Consider the following 5793-nt stretch of genomic DNA (forward strand, 5'->3'; position numbering starts at 1 on the left):
CAGCCACGTAAGGGGAATAGGGTACTGGCCTGCTTAGTGTTTCCTGGAGAGCCAGCAAGCATGTGTGGGGCAGGGAATGGGCAGGCTTGTATCTGCCTCCCTTACTCACCTGAGCCAGCACTGGGGGGTAGCAATACGCTGGTGATGTAGGCTGGCAGTAATTTCTTTCCCCTAGGAGCACAGAGGAAGCAGGGTGATGGTGGGGTGACTCAGATGCCCCTCTGACTAGGGCTGCCCCATTGAGCCAAAATGCTAGTGGGGGGAGAGCAGATGCAAGACGTACTTGACCACTAGGGGGAGCTGCAGGCAGGAGTCGGTAAGGAAAGCCAGGGGAAGCTGGTGGAGCTGTTGCAACGGGGTGAATTGGGTTCATAAAGCATCCATCTCAATCCTAGGGCTTGCCTGCTTCCTTCCGAGAGAGTACCACGTCTGGCACTTCCACTTCAGGTGCTGCTGGCTGCCAGGAAAAGCAATGTGAAGTCCAATGTATGCAAATGTTATCTACAGATTTCTGAAGTTTGAAGAGGTTGAAGGTTCAGCTTTGTTTTGAGTTCTGACCCCTGGCTCAGTTCAGTTTTGAGTCTGGCTGTCTGCTTTGCACCTAGTGAGCCATAGGACATCAGCTAATGCCTGCTTCACACAGCCTCATACTTCCAGTACTCCAGAGAGAAATCATCAGTGCCCCCTGTTCCCACCTTGTCTCTTCTTTAGCCCAGTTTCACTGCTTCCTTCCTTCACATTTCATACCCATCACCTGGGCCTGGTAAGGTACCTATCCCCCTATCTGTCCAATTATACATCTAAACAGTGGATGGCATCTAGGCTGAGTTTCTGCTGTTGACCTGTTTAAAAAAGTGTGGCAAGAATTTTTAAAATAGAATAGTGTATGGCCCCCACTCCTAACTTTTAGTTAAAACGCAATAACCAGTGGGCAGATAGAGCAAGACCCCAAATCTGCAAACATTTGTACACATAAGTAACTTTAGCCATGTAAGGTAGCCTCATTGAAGTCAATGAGTAGGAACATCTGAAGTGCCAGACTGGGTGGACCTTGGTTCTGATCCAGCCTTGTATACCATCTCTGACATTGGCCAGTGTTAGAGGAAGATGTAAGAACTCCACAGTAGCAGATGTGGGATAAATCTGTCCCCCACATTCAGTCTCAGCCTGATTTCTAATAGAGAGAGTGGCTTAAACCCTGTGGCATGACTTTGAATATTCTTAGTATCTGTAAGTGTCCAGTCCCTTTAAAATATTAAGTTTGTGGCCTTAATAGCTTCCTGTGGCAGTGAGTTCCAAAGTCTAATCACAAATTGTGTGAAAGGGGATGTCCTTTCATCACTCTTGAATCTCTTTCCTTTGGTTCTTGGGTCATGCGACAGGGAAAACAGAAGGTCCTGGTCTCCCTTCTCTATCCCATCCATTATTTTATACATTTTCATCGTCCTCTCTTATTCATATCCTTTCTAATGTAACCATCCCAATCTTTTCAATCTCCTTCCATAGGAGGTTTTCCAGGTCCCTGATCATTCTCTCTGCTCTCTCCTCAACTGCCTTCCATTCTGCAATGTCATACAAGAATGGCCATACTGGGTCAGCCCAATGGTCCATCTAGCCCAGTATCCTGTCTTCTGACAGTGGCCAATGTCAGTTCCTCTACAGAGAATGAACAGAGCAGGGAATCACCAAGTGATCCATCCCCTGTTGTCCATTCCCAGCTTCTGGTATTGGCCAGAACTGCACTTGATATTCCAGCCTGCTTCTCCACTGCCCTGAACCTTGCAGTCACCAACACTAGTGCAAAATGGGCATCAAATGCTACCAAATCTCAAAGTTCGTGTTCTGCACCCACTTGCCCAAGTGACTGCTCAGAACACAGGGTCATGGAGAATCAGGTCAGACGGCAGTATTTATGAGTGTTCATCACCCTAAGTGGTTGTTAAACTGGGACCCCAAATATGGGACATTGCAGGCCAGCTGCAGTGAGCAGCCTCCCAGGTGCTGCTTCTCCTCAATCATAGTTGCGGTTTTCAAACTTTTTGTACTGGTGACCCCTGGCACACAGCAAGCCTCAGCCTGTGACTCCCTCCCCTACTCATAAATTAAAACGAGGGGGGCAATTTACTGGGGGATCAGGGCTGTCAACCCCACTGTAACCACCTTGTGACTCGCTGAGGGGTCCTAACCCCCAGATAGAGAACCCTTTTATTCCAAGAAACTGTCCCCAAGTCTGCATGGAAATCAGAGGTAGCTGCAGGGACGGGGCTGCATTTTTTTTAAGTCGATGAGCGGGTGAGAAATAGGGCTGCAGCTCTGAACAGGCCTGGGGTGATCTCAGCTCCCCGAGTTTGCATAAGGCCTTTCACATCTTTGCATTGCCCTGGGGGGGTCCTCGCTCCCTTCCCAACCTTGAGTCATGAGCAGTCAGACAAATACCCAGCCTGGGAACAGATGGACGAAGTGAGACACCCCAGCCTGTCCGGGAATCACCAGTGGGGCAGGCCAGGGCAGAGGCCGGATAATCCACCTTGCTGGGGGATTAAGGTGAGGACCGTGCTCTGGCTTGGAGCTGCGGTCTGGCGCAGCCCAGCGCGTGTTTTCGGGGCCGGTTTCGGCAGGACGAGCTCAGCCAAGCTTCCTCCCTCTGCCCGGCATCCCAGCCTTGCGCCGGAGCTGCCCAGACCCGTGCTGGGAGCTTCCCGGGCACGAGGATCTGCTGCGCTTTGGCTCGGGCTCTGTGCGCTTTCCAGGGCGCAGCACTCTGGGCGCACGGCGCGGCAAAGGCTGGAGCCAGCGCAGGGGGGCGGGGCGGGTTGAAAGGGATAAATGCCCCCCCGGCTCGCAGATAATTCCCGTGACTCTCCAGCGGGGGCCGTTACCCAGCTCGCCTGCGGTTAGCGCCTCGCATTGACCGTCTCTTTCCCTGCCCGGCTCGCCGAGCCCTCCCGCCCAGCAGCCAGGGCTCCAGTAACCCATTTGGCAGATCGGGTAATCCGAGCCTGGGAGGAGCCCGCCCCGGACCCGCCACCCGGCTGCCTCCTTTGCGCCGGGCTCCTCCCCAGCCCGGCTCCTCCCTTCGCATCTTCTGCCGAGCCCCCAGAGTAGCTGCACCTTTCCCCAGCGCGTTCCCCCTGTTCCGTGCGCAGCGCAGCCACCGGACTCGGAGGGTCCTGCTCGCTCGGGGCGCCGAAGGGCAGGCGAGGGCTGCGGGGACCGCCCGGGACTGAGCAGGGCCAGGAGGATTTGCCCGCAGGAGGAATTTGAGCTGGAAGTGGAAGCCCGAGGAGGAGGCGCTCGGGGATCGCCCGCCGCTGTTGGGCTCCGGAGGGGACTTGCCGGGCGGAGGGTAGCGCAGCTGCCCCGCTCCTAGGCACGGAAGGGCCAAGGAATCCGGGCAGAGCTAAGCCGATCCCTGGGGCATCACCAGGGGACGAGAGGTCAGAGCTGCTGCCTGCGCTCTCCTCCCGCGGGGATCCCTTCCGCCAAGCAGCCGCAGGGCTGGAGAGGGGTGGGTTGGAGCCGCGGGGCAGCCCCGGGCACCGGAGAGCCGACTGCCACCCTCCTGGACTCTGCCGGGCCGGCTGGGCGGGGAGGGAGAAGCAGCCGGCTCCCAGCCACGTGCGCGGTGTTTAGGGTCCAGGGTTCGGGGGACTCCTCTCCCAGCCAGCCCGACCCTAGTCCGGAGCGGGAGGCGGGCGGCTGCGATATGCCCCTGACGCCGGTTGGATGCTTGGAGGCCGGACGGGGCCGCGATGGGACTTCCCGGTGAGGATGCGCTGGACCCGGAGCCTACCTGCTGCTCCAGCCTGGCGTGAGGAGTTAACCGGCCGGTTGGGGACTGGTCCTTGCGCTGCCTGGCTCCCTCTATGGAGGGCGTGGACCCGGGGGACTTGACCCTACTCTTCATGGCTCGGGAGCGGAGAGATTTGTCTCCCTTGGGACTCAGCAGGAGACGCAACTGAGGAGTCTGGATTGGCCGGGCTTAAAGGTAGGGATAGCCCGCTTCCCTGGGCTGCTGCTTCCAGTCTGCAGGGGGGCAGATTGGAGGGGTGCACCCTACCCAGGCTCTGAGCCCCTCCCCGGGCGAGCACAGGTGGGTCAGCACCTGGACAGGCGAGGTTTGATTGACCAAGGCTGCTTCTCATTCCCCCCTTTTGAAAGATCATAAAAAACCCAAGGGGATCTTAGCCCAGTTTCCCAGAGCGTTTCGATTATGGGTATTCTGGGGAGCAGGCTGGTAAATCAGAGGTTGCTGCTTCTTTTACATATGCCTGAAATAAACCATCCCCCTTTGGGCGCTTGGCTTAGGTGGTGTTTCTTGGTGCCTCTTTTTAACATCAGATTTCCAGATGGCTAGACCACGTTTTATGGTTTTGGTTCATTGAAAGGGGAAAGGGGTGGATTTGTCCTGGGATCATTAGTCACTGTAAGGGCAGGTAGTGACCCTGCAGCAGGGGTGGGGGAACTGCTGGCTGCTTTTCACTTTTTTGTACCTTTGCGGGGAGGGGGGCGTGTAGGGGGGTTATTTTTTAAAATACAAATGAGTGTGTGGTGTTGTCCCTGCTCAAATCTTCACTAGATCCTAGTAGAGCATGAGCAAAACAACCACAACTTGTTCCCGTAAGAGTGCTGGACTGGGGCGATGGGCCGGAGTCTGCCCCCTTGACTCAATTGGTCCTGGCTCCAGGAGTCCCCTTACAGTAGAACCTCAGAGTTATAGACACCTTGGGACTGGAGCTTGTTCGTAGCTCTGAACCAAACGTTATGGTTGTTCTTTCAAAAGTTTACACCTGAAAATTGGCTTAATACAGTTTTGAAACTTACTGGGCAGAAATGCTGCTTTCTCTCTAGAGTAGCTTACATTTAACACAGAATCTCAGGGTCAGAAGGGACCTCAGGAGGTATCTAGTCCAACCCCCTGCTCAAAGCAGGACCAATCCCCAGACAGATTTTTGCCCCAGTTCCCTAAATGGCCCCTTCAGGGACTGAACTCACTACCCTGAGTTTAGCAGGTCAATGCACAAACTGCTGTACAGTGTTCGCTTTATTTTTTTGGTCTCTGTTGCTGCCTGGTTGGGTCCTTCTGGTTCCCGATGAGGTTGACTGTCCAGTTCGTAACTCTGGTGTTCCTAACTCTGAGGTTCTTCTGTCCCTTCATGGACTTTGGACCAGGTCCCTAGCGAGATACTGCTCAACGTGAACAAAGGCAGCAGAGGCAGGCCTGTAACTTGGGGGCCAAATCCTGCAGCTCTTACTCAGGCAAAACCGGTATTGAAGTCAATGGGTCAAATTCAGGCCTTTCGTTTACACTCGCTGCATCTTTGGGGGACAAAATGTGGCCTGATCAGAGCTTGGATTTGGGATCATGCTCCCGTCTGTCTGCTAGAGCCTGTCCAGAGTGAAAGACTCTGTTGCAGTGAAGTTTGCTGGAGAATGTTTCAAGTCTCTTGATCCGTGGCTGGCTCTGCCACCCCCTGAAGTTGATGGAGTCGATTCTCCCTCACCTGGCACCTTGGCCAAGGGGGTGCAGCGCGTCCCTAAATCGGAATTGTGTAATTTCATTAAGTGGGTTTATTCCGCTTCCCATCCTGCTGGAGGTGAACCCCCGTGCACGCGGCTGGGTTGGTGTCCAGAAGTCCTTTCCGTCTAGCGAGCGGATATTATAGGGATAACAGAAACCTGGTGGAATAGTACTCATGACTGGAGTACGGGTATTGAAGGCTATGTGCTGTTTAGAAAAGACAGGAAGAAAGGCAAAGGTGGTGGAGTAGCATTGTACATCAATGATGAGGT

At 54.6% G+C, this 5793-nt stretch overlaps 1 protein-coding gene across 1 annotated transcript in view; it reads left to right on the plus strand.

Moving 5' to 3' along the window:
• Positions 1-3933: 3933 nt before the first annotated feature.
• Positions 3934-5793, plus strand: part of NRTN (neurturin) — a 92126-nt gene continuing 90266 nt past the window's right edge. Inside the window, exon 1 of the mRNA XM_032803492.2 lies at positions 3934-3988. The gene's annotated coding sequence lies outside the window, so the exon portion shown is untranslated. The remainder of the gene's footprint in view (positions 3989-5793) is intronic.

This window comes from Chelonoidis abingdonii, chromosome 11 (genome assembly GCF_003597395.2).
Source record: "Chelonoidis abingdonii isolate Lonesome George chromosome 11, CheloAbing_2.0, whole genome shotgun sequence".
Taxonomy (NCBI): Eukaryota; Metazoa; Chordata; order Testudines; family Testudinidae; genus Chelonoidis; species Chelonoidis abingdonii.